General features: G+C 41.3%; 1 protein-coding gene across 1 annotated transcript in view; it reads left to right on the forward strand.

Moving 5' to 3' along the window:
* Positions 1-14,430, forward strand: part of IL13RA1 (interleukin 13 receptor subunit alpha 1) — a 193,400-nt gene that overhangs the window by 72,627 nt on the left and 106,343 nt on the right. The window lies entirely within an intron of this gene.

The following is a 14,430-nucleotide window of genomic DNA, read 5'->3' on the forward strand; positions in this document are numbered from 1 at the left end:
TTTATCGACAAAAAAGGAAAAAACAGACACTGAAATATAAGTGGATTGCATGGAGCTTTGGCTTTTTAAATACTCTGTGATTAAGTAAATCTTAGAGCTCCTTATGCACCTGACTTGGCCATTTTTCTTTACATGTCATTTTTAACCTTTCAGGGGAACATTAAATTACTTATGAAAGGTTAATTTTGTGTTTTAATAAGGGATTCAGAAATTCCAGAGGCAGTTGGTAATTCCTTAATATCTTGGAGTAACGTGAAAAGTTAGTTTCACCTTTAAAACTATTATATTTGACACATACATGTAAAAAATCATCACCCAGAGAGAGTGCTGCCTTCTGAGAATGAGGCGTCTTAGGGAAACGTGAGTGCTCTTTTGTCAATGACCAGTCCCTATCTTAACCCCTGGCATGGCATTGTGCCCTGTGGGTCATTTTAAAAAGTAGAACAAATGACCCCTGCCCTCAAGGAAGTGGCAGTCTAGTTGAGGAGGCAAGGTAGACACAAAAATAAGTAATACAAGAATTAACAATATAAGACAAGATAAGTTGTCTCTGAGGACTGCCAGATGAATGACGCTGTCCATAACTCATATCACATTCAAGGGATGAGAAGCTGCTGTGAGTGTTAATGTTCAGGGATGACTTCATGGAGAAAAGAAAGCCTTGAACAGGCTAACAAAGATGAGAAGCTATTCTAGGCAGGAGGACCGTCACAAGCAAAGGTGCAGAAATAATTTGTAAAAGTTCAGGGGATGGTGAAAAGGCCAGTTTTGTTCAAGAGAGTAATGGATTCTGAATCTAGAAAGAAAATTCACACCTAGATTTTGGAAGGCCTTTAATACCAGGATAATAGCGTTTGGACTTTACTCAATAAACAGAAGGAAACCAGTCAAGGTTTGTGAATGGAGATATGACTTGACTAAACATTACTTTTATGAATGTAATCTTTTATATGGCTGCCAGAAGCTTTTGAGTCCAAGTAGCTGGATATATGAAAACCAGTTAGATAGTTGTACTAATCTAATTATGAGTCCATAAGCCCATAGATGTGAACAAGTATGGAGAAGAAAGGACAAGTGCAAGAGATACTATGTGGAAAGATTGGACATGATTCATTGATGGCCAAGGAGAGAAAAGGAAAAAGTAAAGAGAATTTTGTGTCCTGTGGCCACAGGCCTCCAGGTCATGGCACAATTTCCCTAGGATTTTTTCACCAGCTTCCAAACTGAGGGCAGAAAGGTATATAGAACAAGGTGGGTTAGACTAGAGAAAGCCAGCTAAGTAGGCCCTGAAACACTGTGTACGTTAGCTATTACTGTTTATATAGTTTAAAGATTTCATGGCTGGTGCACTGGGATGACCCAGATGGATGGGTTGGGCAGGGAGGTGGGAGGAGGGTTTAGGGTGGGGAACACATGTAAACCCATGGCTGATTCATATCAATGTATGGCAAAAACCACTACAATATTGTAAAGTAGTTAGCCTCCAACTAAAATAAATTAATTAAAAAAAATAAAGATTTCATGAATTGATTTGGCCTCTACAGATGAATTCATATCAAAGAATACATGTCTGCTATACTGATTATTTTTGCAATTAAGCTTGACTCCAGGTTTCCCTGGAAACTACTGTTTTGATAGTCTTTGAACAGCTTGTAAAATGTGAATAAAGTCGCCATTAGTAGTATTAATTTATCACGACAATGAGAACCCATAGAGAAAGTAAGCAATTCCATGCAGATTTTCTGAGTAACCAATGCACCAATGGCATCATGTCCATAGATGTTATTGTTATTGTTAGCATATTTATATGAATTGACAGCATATATAAATACTGTAAGTATCTTTTTATGGAAATTTCTAGGAGAAGGTGATGGCACCCCACTCCAGTACTCTTGCCTGGAAAATCCTGTGGATGGAGGAGCCTGGTGGGCGGCAGCCCATGAGGTCGCTAAGAGTCTGACTCGACTGAGCGACTTCACTTTCACTTTTCACTTTCATGCATTGGAGAAGGAAATGGCAACCCATTCCAGTGTTCTTGCCTGGAGAATTCCAGGGATGGGGGAGCCTGGTGGGCTGCCGTCTATGGGGTCGCAAAGAGTCGGACACAACTGAGCGACTGAACTGAACTGAAACATCTTTTTTTTTTAATAGAAATGTATTTATTTTAATTGGAGTTTAATTACTTTACAATATTTTAATATAAATTTATTTATTTTAATTGGAGGTTAATTACTTTACAGTATTATATTGGTTTTGCCATACATCAACATGAACCCGCCACATGTATAATATCATATAAGAAACGAATTGCCAGTCCAGTTTCAATGCATGATACTGAAACATCTTTTTAAAATGAAACAAAAAGCAGCAGTAGTAGCAACAGCCTTGGAACCGTGACCAACATATTGTAGAACTAGAGATGACTCACTGGTTAATTAACAAACTAAATAGGTCAGCATAATAAAAACCTAATCCTTTGATTATAAATAATAGTTTATCTGTAATGCAGAACCTGAGCAATGTATTGAAATCTTAGGAATTTCCTAACTCTTGAAAACCTTAATAATGAGATACATATTTCAGGCTTCTCTTACACAAAATGGTGGGCTACCTTCAGTCTTCTACTAACAGTACACTACTTCAGCTATCAGAACACAGGGAGAGGAGTAGAGTAAAAGACGATTAGGGGTGGGGCTGGGTCTGTACCACAGGCCTATTCCCCTGTCCTGGGAAGTGGCCAGTAAGAGTGCTTTGTTCATCTTGTTCCAGTGACAATGCTTTCTTTCTAGTCCTTAGCCACATAATGGTTCCTCTAAGAAAAGTGTATATGTACGTTTATCCAACTCCAGATTGACGTTGGAACTAAATTCTTCAAAGATTGTGCCTCTGTGTATGGCATCTTAAGACTTTTTCCAACATACTTTCTTGTCTTCTCTTTTCCTCTTTGTTAAGCTGTAATTTGTACACCATACTACTCACCCATTTAAAATGCACAATTCAGTGTGTTTTAGTATATTCACAGTTGTGTGACCATCACCACAATTCATTTTAGAATATTTTCATCACTTCCAAAGACAATCCCATACTCATAAGCAGTGACTCTCTGTTGCCCACCAACCAGCCCCCAGCCCCTGACAATCAGTAATCAACTTTCTGTATCTATAGATTAGTATTTTAGACATTTCATATAAATGGAATCACATACTGTGTGACCTTTTGTGACTAGCTTCTTTCATTTAGCATGTTTTCAAGGTCCATCCATGTTCTAACTTGTATCAGAATTTCACTCCTTTTTTATGGCTGGATAATAACTCCTTTTGTATGAATATGTCATATTTTATCTGTTCATCAGTTAATGAACATTTGGGTTATTTTTGTTTTCTGGCTATTGTTGATAATGTTGCTATGAACACTTGCATACAAGTTTTTCTATGAATATGTTTTCATTTGTCTTGGGCATATACCTAGGAGTTGAATTGCTGGGTCATATGGTAACTATGTATAACCTTTTGAAGAACTGCCAGACTGTTTTCCACAGTAATTGCACTATGAAGAGGAGAATGAAAAAGTTGGCTTAAAGCTCAACATTCAGAAAATGAAGATCATGGCATCTGGTCCCATCACTTCATGGAAAATAGACGGGGAAACTGTGGAAACATTGGCTGACTTTATTTTTCTGGGCTCCAAAATCACTGCAGATGGTGACTGCAGCCATAAAAGTAAAAGACGCTTGCTCCTTGGAAGGGAAGTTATGACCAACCTAGACAGTATGTTCAAAAGCAGAGACATCACTTTGCCAACAAAGGTCCGTCTAGTCAAGGCTATGGTTTTTCCAGTGGTCATGTATGGGTGTGAGAGTTGGACTCTAAAGAAAGCTGAGCATTGAAGAATTGATGCTTTGGAACTGTGGTGTTGGAGAAGACTCTTGAGAGTCCCTTGGACAGCAAGGAGATCCAACCAGTCCATTCTAAAGGAGATCAGTCCTGAATGTTCACTGGAAGGACTGATGCTGAAGCTGAAACTCCAATACTTTGGCCACCTGAATCAAAGAGCTGACTCATTGGAAAAGACCCTGATGCTGGAAAGATTGAGGGCAGGAGGAGAAGGGGACGACAGAGGATGAGATGGTTGGATGGCATCACCGACTCAATGGACATGGGTTTGGGGGGACTCCAGGAGTTGATGATGGGCAGGGAGGCCTGGTGTGCTGTGGTTCATGGTGTCGCAAAAGAGTCGGACACGACTGAGCGACTGAACTGAACTGAACAGTCCCAGCAGGACTAAATAAGGATTGTAATTTCCTGATATGCTCAACAACACTTGTTATTATCTGCCTCTTTGATTATACCTTATAGGGAACTGTAATGCAAAAGTAGGAAGTCAAGAAACACCTGGAGTAACAGGCAAATTTGGCCTTGGAATGGGGAATGAAGCAGGGCAAAGACTAATAGAGTTTTGCCAAGAAAATGCACTGGTCATAGCAAACACCCTCTTCCAACAACACAAGAGAAGACTCTACACGTGGACATCACCAGATGGTCAACACTGAAATCACATTGACTATATTCTTTGCAGCCAAAGATGGAGAAACTCTATACAGTCAACAAAAACAAGACCGGGAGCTGACTGTGGCTCAGATTATGAACTCCTTATTGACAAATTCAGACTGAAATTGAAGAAAGTAGGGAAAACTGCTAGACCATTCAAGTATGACCTAAATCAAATCCCTTATGATTATACAGTGGAAGTGAGAAATAGATTTAAGGGTCTGGATCTGATAGATAGAGTGCCTGATGAACTATGGAGTGAGGTTCGTGACATTGTACAGGAGACAGGGATCAAGACCATTCCCATGGAAAAGAAATGCAAAAAAGCAAAATGGCTGTCTGGGGAGGCCTTACAAATAGCTGTGAAAAGAAGAGAGGAGAAAAGCAAGGAGAAAAGGAAAGATATAAGCATCTGAATGCAGAGTTCCAAAGAATAGCAAGAAGAGATAAGAAAGTCTTCTTCAGCGATCAGTGCAAAGAAATAGAGGAAAACAACAGAATGGGAAAGACTAGAGATCTCTTCAAGAAAGTTAGAGATACCAAGGGAACATTTCATGCAAAGATGGGCTCGATAAAGGACAGAAATGGTATGGACCTAACAGAAGCAGAAGATATTAAGAAGAGGTGGCAAGAATACACGGAAGAGCTGTACAAAAAAGATCTTCATGACCCGGATAATCATGATGATGTGATCACTAATCTAGAGCCAGACATCTTGGAATGTGAAGTCAAGTGGGCCTTAGAAAGCATCACTACGAACAAAGCTAGTGGAGGTGATGGAATTCCAGTTGAGCTGTTTCAAATCCTGAAAGATGATGCTGTGAAAGTGCTGCACTCAATATGCCAGCAAGTTTGGAAAACTCAGCAGTGGCCACAGGACAGGAAAAGGTCAGTTTTCAGTCCAATCCCTAAGAAAGGCAATGCCAAAGAATGCTCAAACTACCACACGATTGCACTCATCTCACATACTAGTAAAGTAATGCTCAAAATTCTCCAAGCCAGGCTTCAGCAATACGTGAACCGTGAACTCCCTGATGTTCAAGCTGGTTTTAGAAAAGGCAGAGGAACCAGAGATCAAATTGCCAACATCCGCTGGATCATGGAAAAAGCAAGAGAGTTCCAGAAAAACATCTATTTCTGCTTTCTTGACTATGCCAAAGCCTTTGACTGTGTGGATCACAATCAACTGTGGAAAATTATGAAAGAGATGGGAATACCAGACCACCTGACCTGCCTCTTGAGAAATCTGTATGCAGGTCAGGAATTAACAGTTAGAACTGGTCATGGAACAACAGACTCATTCCAAATAGGAAAAGGAGTACGTCAAGGCTATATATTGTCACCCTGCTTATTTAACTTCTATGCAGAGTACATCATGAGAAACGCTGGACTGGAAGAGACACAAGCTGGAATCAAGATTGCCGGGAGAAATATCAATCACCTCAGATATGCAGATGACACCACCCTTATGGCAGAAAGTGAAGAGGAGCTAAAAAGCCTCTTGATGAAAGTGAAAGAGGAGAGCGAAAAAGTTGGCTTACAGCTCAACATTCAGAAAACAAAGATCATGGCATCTGGTCCCATCACGTCATGGGAAATAGATGGGGAAACAGTAGAAACAGTGTCAGACTTTATTTTTTTGGGCTCCAAAACCACTGCAGATGGTGACTGCAGCCATGAAATTAAAAGACGCTTACTCTTTGGAAGAAAAGTTATGAGCAACCTAGATAGTATATTCAAAAGCAGAGACATTACTTTGCCGACTAAGGTCCGTCTAGTCAAGGCTATGGTTTTTCCTGTGGTCATGTATGGATGTGAGAGTTGGACTGTGAAGAAGGCTGAGCGCCAAAGAATTGATGCTTTTGAACTGTGGTGTTGGAGAAGACTCTTGAGGGTCCCTTGGACTGCAAGGAGATCCAACCAGTCCATTCTGAAGGAGATCAGCCCTGGGATTTCTTTGGAAGGAATGATGCTACAGCTGAAGCTCCAGTACTTTGGCCACCTCATGCGAAGAGTTGACTCATTGGAAAAGACTCTGATTCTGGGAGAGATTGGGGGCAGGAGGAGAAGGGGACGACCAAGGATGAGATGGCTGGATGGCATCACAGACTCGATGGACGTGAGTCTGAGTGAACTCCGGGATATGGTGATGAACAGGGAGGCCTGGCGTGCTGCAATTCATGGGGTCGCAAAGAGTCCAACACGACTGAGCGACTGAACTGAACTGAGTAGTGTGAAGTGGTATCTCATTGGGGTTTTTGTTTGCATTTCTCAAAAGGTTAATGAAGTTGTGAGCATTGTTTCATGTGTTTGTTGACCATTCTTATCCATTCTTTGGCAATACGTCTATTCAGATTCTTTACCCATTTTTAAACACTGGTTTGTCTTTTGATCATTGAGTTGCAAAAGTTCTTCATATGTTCTAGATGCAAGTTTCTTATCAGCTATATGATTTCCATAGATTTCTGTGGCTAACTTTTTACTTTTGTAATGGTGTTCTTTGAAACAAAAGTTTTTAATTTCGTTGCAGTCTAATTTCTCTATGTTTTCTTGTCATTTGTGCTTTGATGTTGTACCTAAGAAGACATTGCCTAATCCAAGGTCATGGAGATTCATACCTAATTTTCTTTGAGTTTAAATTAATTTTTTATTTGACTACTTACCCATACTTATTTACAGATTGCAAGTCTTCTTATGGTACATAAAATGTTTTCTGAAGTTGATCTCAGCTTTGTCCACACTGAAGAGAGTGAACAGTTGCTGTTCTATGCTCAGTTGCTGCTGCTGCCACTGATTTGTTTTCTTTCAGGATCAAGATGGGTACTTTCATATATAATCTTATTTTTAATTCCTTCTCTGCAAGTCTTTCCTGGATTCTTAGCATTGCATAATTATACCTACAATGGAACCAGCATCCTAAAGTCAGCAAGATAAATCTTTCTACTCCAATGTCACATAATCTTCTATTTCTACCTTCCCGTTCCCTGGGTCCTTAGGCTACAGAGCAGCCACTGTAGGGACTGTCAGCACCTCTGACTTTTATAGTTTTAACTCTTACTTTTAGGTCTTTGATTCATTACAAGCTGGATTTTGTATATGGTGTGAGATAACGGTTCAAATTCATTGTTTTGCATGTGGATATCCTGTTGTCTTTGTACCATTTGTTGAAAAGACTTATTTTCCCCCTTGAATTGTCCTGGTACTCTTTTCAAAAATCAATTGACCATAAACACATGGTTTTATTCTGGGCTCTCAGTTCTATTCCATTGATCTATATTCTGTCTTTATGCCAGGACTACATTGTCTTGATTAATATAGCTCTATAGTAAGTTTTAAAATTGGGAAGTGCAAGTCCTCTAGCTTTGTTCTTTTTCAAGACTGTTTTGGATATTCTGGTCCCTTGCATTTCCATATGAATTTTAGATTCAGATTGTCAGTTTTTGCAAAAAAATATAGCTGAGATTTTGGTAGGATTTGCTGTGAATCCATAATTTAATTTGAGGAGTATTGCCACCTTAAGTTTCAATTCAAGAACATAAGATGTTTTTCTGTTTACTTTGGTTTTCTTTAATTTCTTTCAATAGTATTTTGTGGTTTTCAGTGTAGAAGTATTTCACTTCCTTTGTTAAATGTATTCCTTGCTATTTTATTCTTTTAAATACTATTATAAAGGGAGTTTTTTTATTTCATTTTCCAGTTATTCTTTGCTCGTTTATAGAAATACAACTGACTTTTGTATATAGGCCTTGTATCCTGAAAGCTTGCTGGATGCATTTAGTAGCTTTAATAGTTTTTTTTTTTTTTTTTAACTGATTCTTTAGTGTTTCCTATATAATATCGTGTCATCTGGAAATATAGAGAATTTTACGTCATCGTTTCCAATCTTGATTCTTTTCATTTCATGTTCTCACTTGGCAACCCACTCCAGTATTCTTGCCTGGAAAATCTCATGGACAGAGGAGCCTGGCGGGCTACAGTCCACAGGGTCGCAACGAGTCGGACACGACTGAGCGACTTCACTTGACTCACTCACTTGCACTTGGCAAGGACTTCCAGTAGAATGTTAAATAGCAGTGGTAAAAGCAAGACATTCTTGTGTTATTACTCATCTTTGGGAGAAAGCTTTCAAACTTTCACCGTAGGTGTAGTTTTAGCTATGGGTTTTTCATAGATGCTTTTTATCAGGTGGAGGAAGTTCCCTGCAACATGCTTTGCATCTGTTTTCCGATTCAGTCAGCTCCCCCAGTCATCATATGACCCCTGTGTGACGTATAGGGAAATAGATGACAAATGTACCCTATTAAGAAAGAATACATTTCTTAATGTTAATATGACATGTACACTATGACATATAAGGAAATGGATGACAAATGGTTAAGAAATGTACTCAAGATACACATCAAATTAGAAATGAAATCAAAGCATCCTAATTCAGAGTCCAAAGTGTTTTCAGCTATTATATACTATTTCCTACAGTCTCCTGCTGCAGCTTTGTACAGAGACCCAAAAAGTTTCCACTCTTCCACTTTTTTACTAACAAGGTAACCCCTTAAAAGTAGAGTCTCTTCTGATTTTTTGTCTCTGTTTCCCTGAAACATAAAAGCACCTGCCAAAGAATAAGTACTTGAGCAGTCTCAAGAAAGCCAGTTTAGATAAGCAGATCCTTCTAGAGCTTTTAAATGGGCAAGGCAGTGTGAACAATACCCCAGCCCTCAAAGAGCTTGTGGTTGAGGAAGATAAGACATAGTTACATAAGGAGATAAGAGAAGGTCTGATAATAGCAAATCAGTGGTCATGACAAGTGCTTGAACAGGCAGAGCTTTTTTAGATGTAGAACAAAACAGGCTTCATGAAGGACGACAGCCTTGAGGGATGGGTAGGAACCAGCATGTGTGTGTTAAGGAAGGACCTTAGGCAGGGTAGTTAAAAACTTTATTGTAACTATTAAATGAACACTGACCCTGAGAACTGCTCACTAGAATAAGAGCCATGCAAAGGAAAAATAATAATAGATAAATAATAAAAAATAAATCATGAAAATAATAATATGTTACCTGCATATAAAAGCAGGTAACATCTTGTTCTTCTGACCCCTTATCCTTTTGCTTTAGACTCAAACTCAGGAAAGCAGCTTTTTTTTTTTCTGTCAGTACATTTGCACTCTAGTTGCTTGGTCCCCATGTTAGAAAAATTTTGAAGCCAACCTCGGTCAAATTCTGACCAACAAGTCTTGTTCTTTGTGTATTGCAGCATTTTGTATTCTTTGTGTATTGCAGCATTTTGTAATAATCACTGATTCTGTAGATCGCCTAGGGCTGAGAGTCTTACAGGCTCTGGACTCCTCATCTGGCATGCTGAGTGTGTGCCTCTAATAGGAAACCAAGGAAAGCTATCATATGAGCTGTTGAGGGCTGTAATCTGGGAATTGTCGACCATCTGTCACAATTTTTTGATCTTCCATTGTAAGCCAGCTATACAGATGATCAAGGCTGTATTCAGCGGGTAGATACACAGGTGCGTGCTAAGTCACTTCAGTGGTGTCCAACTCTGCGACCCCATGAACTGTAGCCTGCTAGGCTCCTGTGTCCATGGGATTCTCCAGGCAAGAAGACTGGAGTGGATTGCCATCCCTTCCTCCAGGGGATCTTCCCACCCCAGGGATCCAACCCAAGACTCTTGTGTCTCCTGCATTGCAGGCAGATTCTTTACCTACTGAGCCACCTGGGATACACAGGTAAGACATTATAATCCAGTAGCTGTTCCAAGGGTGGCCTTTCTCTGTCATTAACTGGACTGGGTCTTCTCGATTCTGTATCCGTTTGAGAGATGTAAGTAATAGTGGCTAGCACTGTTATATTTGGATGTTTGATACTGAGAAGCAAAAGCACAGCTAATATAGACGTGGAGTTCTGTTCAGTGCAAAGCTGACCAGGTCCTATAGTGCTCCTGCACTGAATTATTTCATAATTCTTCCTTGCCATAGTCAAGATCTGCGATGCTTCCAGAGGCACTGTATCATGGAGATAGTACTAGATCTTCCCTCCATAGCTGAAACTAAATCTAGATAGACAAACACACAAAATGAAAGAGGTTGAGTGAAGGGAAAGGGCTGATCTGACAGAATTATCCCTACCAGAACAAGTACAGTGAAAGTGAAAGGCTTCTGGGAGGAAACTAGGCTGCACTTGTTCCACCGGAACCCCAAGTAGGTACAGGGTCAGCTGAATACAAGTCAGGTCACATGCAAGAGAAATTATGTTCAAAGAGGTAATCTGGGGTATTTACACAGAATGTTTTGGTTTTGAAAATAAGGTAATCCCACCACCACCACCACCACCACATCCTCCTTTGTTATGGAAAGTGAAAGTCACTCAGTCATGTCCGACTCTGCGACCCGATGGACTGTAGCGTGCCAGGCTCCTCTGTCCATAGGATTTTCAAGGCAAGAAGACTGGAGTGGGTTGCCATGCCCTCCTCCAGGGGACATTCCCTACCCAGGGATCGAATCAGGCTCTCCTGCATTGCAAGCAGATTCTTTACCTATCTGAGCCACCACGGAAGCCACTGGCAAAACATGCAAAGCTGCTGGCTGATAGCAATCAACGCTGCCATACTGGCACATGCTGACTGCATATGAACACTGCCCTGTGTCTGTCTTCCTGAACAGTAGCCAGTTATTGATCGTTGTAGCTTCCACACACACCTGAGCATCGACCACTCGTCCCTTATGCCCCCAAACTCTTGGGCCCCTCTGCTTACCTCCTCTGGCTTCCTTCCACTATCAGAATGACACAGAAGTGGTTTTCGGTTAGTGATTGAACTGATAGGAGTTACTCCCTCGGTATTTCCTCCCTAGAGAGTCTCTAAAGCCATAGCCTCCTTCAGTTGAATTTAATGTATGTTTCTCATTTGGATTTCTTCTATCTACGTTCACAGATCACCAGCTCTCTTAAAATAGATAAAAAAGTTTTCAGTTTCTGTCCCCATTTAGGTAGTCAGGATCTGAGAAGCCTGCACTAGGGAAATGTCTTGAGATGGAACTGGCTATAGTTTCTCTCTCTTTACCCCAAATCTGAAATTTATCTCGCAGATGGATACCTCTCTACCCTCAGGCTCCCTCCCGGCCAGGTATTCTGCAGCACGGATTTCTTCCTTTGGATGGCTCTCAGCAAATCAGTCCCTGGCCCTGCTCTGCTTCCTCCCCCTGATCCGATGCTGGGACATCCCTAGGAAGTCAGCTACCTCATCATCCCACCCCCTCTTCCAGGAGGGAGCAGAGTGGGGTGGGTATCTTGCACTTCCTCTTTCCAGGAGCCCAGCAAGCCACCACATCTTTGTAATTGTGACAAGGTGCACACACGCACCTCCACTGATTCAGGACTTTATTTTTATGTCCTTCAGTAGATAGTCTTCTCCAACTAATGCTTTTTTCCTTCAGGGCTAATATCTTAGACGTCTTGGGTCTTCTTAGAGGAATTAAACTGCTTTATAGTTGGCAGCAGTGATAGAACTGAAATTGTTTGTCCAAGTTAACAAGTTGGAGGGTCACTAGTAGTGAGAAAGGCTTCACCAGGAAGTGGGAAGGACAGCTACAGGGATGGTGAGGCAGACCTTGAGCATCCTCAGATTCCTAAACATAGCCTGCCTGTAGACCAACTGCCAGGTTAGAAATGAGGGTGAGGCTGCCTGCTCCTGCTTGTGGTATGCAGGTATGAGTGTATAGACCCTGACCTTCCCCACCATCACCTGCTGGCCGACCTCACACATGCTCACTTCTTTGGCTATTCCTTTGCTCCCTGGTCCCTTAGATCTTAGAACTGTGGTTCTTAATTGGGATTGATCATTGGGCAGGATCAATGCCAAGACATCTGGCAATGACTGGAGACATTTTGGGAAGTGGGCTAGAGACCTGGGGTGCTGCGCAACACCCTACTGTGCCCAGGCAGCCACCCACAACAAAAATGTACCTGGCCTCTAAGGTCAGGAGTGCAGAGTACCACTACCACGTGCCTCACTGAACTCCCTGAAAGCTGCCCCACCAGCTGGTTCGTCCTCAAGGACCCTTTTGCTGGTCATCCCATCAGTAAATTCACTGGGAGATCTCTTTCCTACTAGGGACTTTTTTTACCCTCAGCCACAACTGTTACCCTCTTGTGTCCTTGCATACCGGGCTTCCCAGGATGGTAGTGGTAAAGAACCCGCCTGCCAATGCAGGATACGTAAGAGTCACGGCTTCCATTCCTGGGCCGGGAAGATTCCTTGGAGGAGGGCATGGCAACCCACTCCAGTTTCCTTGCCTGTACAATCCTGTGGACAGAGGAACCTGGCAGGCTACAGTCCATAGGTTCACAAAGAGTTAGACACAACTGAAGCGACTTAGTAGGCGCACACACACGTACCTGCATACCACAAGCGGGAGTGGGCCTCCTGACCCTCATTTCTAATCTGTCATTTGTTCTACAAGTGAGCTTTGCATACACGAGCTCATTTTATACTCACTGCAACTTTGTGAGGCAATTACTAATATCACCCACCTCCTTATGACTGGGGAAGCTGAGGCACAGTGAAGCTAGATAAGTTGTTTGAGATCACACCATCAATAAGTAGTCAGCTAGAATCTGAACCCAGGGAATCTAGTGTAGAAATTCACACTCTGAACCACCACATGGAGATGAATCAGGGAAAAAAAGGACAGAGGCAGGAGAATAAAATGATGATGAAGCAAGGAAGGAGGAGGAAAGCTTCAGTTCCCTGACATCGGAAGGCAATTGCTAGACGGTACCCAGCCTCTTTTTCCAGGCCCTTGGATCACCCACTTCTGTCTCTGTTACCAAAGCTTCCTAAGTACATTGGACTTAGGCAAGAGTTCAAATCAATGAAATAAGTGGTGTCCAGAGGAATTGACGTTTTCTTTCGTTAAAAATTTTTTATTGGAGTACAGTTGCTTTATAATGTTTTGTCAATTTCTGGTGTACAGCAAAGTGGATCAGCTATATGTATACATATATCCCTTCTCTTTTGGATTTCCTTCCTATTTAGGTCATCACAGAGCACTGAGTTCCCTGTGCTATACAGTAGGTTCTCATTAGTTATACATATACATATACATATACATAGTAGTCTATATGTGTCAATCCTAATGTTCCAAATTTATCCCTCCCCAATTCTGAAAGAGATGGAAATACCAGACCACCTGACCTGCCTCTTGAGAAACCTATATGCAGGTCAGGAAGCAACACTTAGAACTGGTCATGGAACAACAGACTGGTACCAAATAGGAAAAGGAGTACGTCAAGGCTGTATATTGTCACCCTGCTTATTTAACTTCCATGCAGAGTACATCATGAGAAACGCTGGACTGGAAGAAACCCAAGCTGGAATCAAGATTGCTGGGAGAACTATCAATAACCTCAGATATGCAGATGACACCACCTTTATGGCAGAAAGTGAAGAAGAACTAAAGAGCCTCTTGATGAAAGTGAAAGAGGAGAGTGAAAAAGTAGACTTAAAGTTCAACATTCAGAAAACGAAGATCATGGCATCTGGTCCCATCACTTCATGGGAAATAGATGGGGAAACAGTGGAAACAGTGTCAGACTTTATTTTTTTGGGGCTCCAAAATCACTGCAGATGGCAATTGCAGCCATGAAATTAAAAGATGCTTGCTCCTTGGAAGAAAAGTTATGACCAACCTAGGTAGCATATTGAAAAGGAGAGACATGACTTTACCAACAAAGGTCCATCTAGTCAAGTCTATGGTTCTTCCAGTGGTCATGTATGGATGTGAGAGTTGGACTGTGAAGAAAGCTGAGCGCTGAAGAATTGATGCTTTTGAACTGTGGTGTTGGAGAAGACTCTTGAGAGTCCCTTGGACTGCAAGGAG

The sequence above is a fragment of the Budorcas taxicolor genome, chromosome X (assembly GCF_023091745.1).
Source record: "Budorcas taxicolor isolate Tak-1 chromosome X, Takin1.1, whole genome shotgun sequence".
In the NCBI taxonomy this organism is placed as follows: domain Eukaryota; kingdom Metazoa; phylum Chordata; class Mammalia; order Artiodactyla; family Bovidae; genus Budorcas; species Budorcas taxicolor.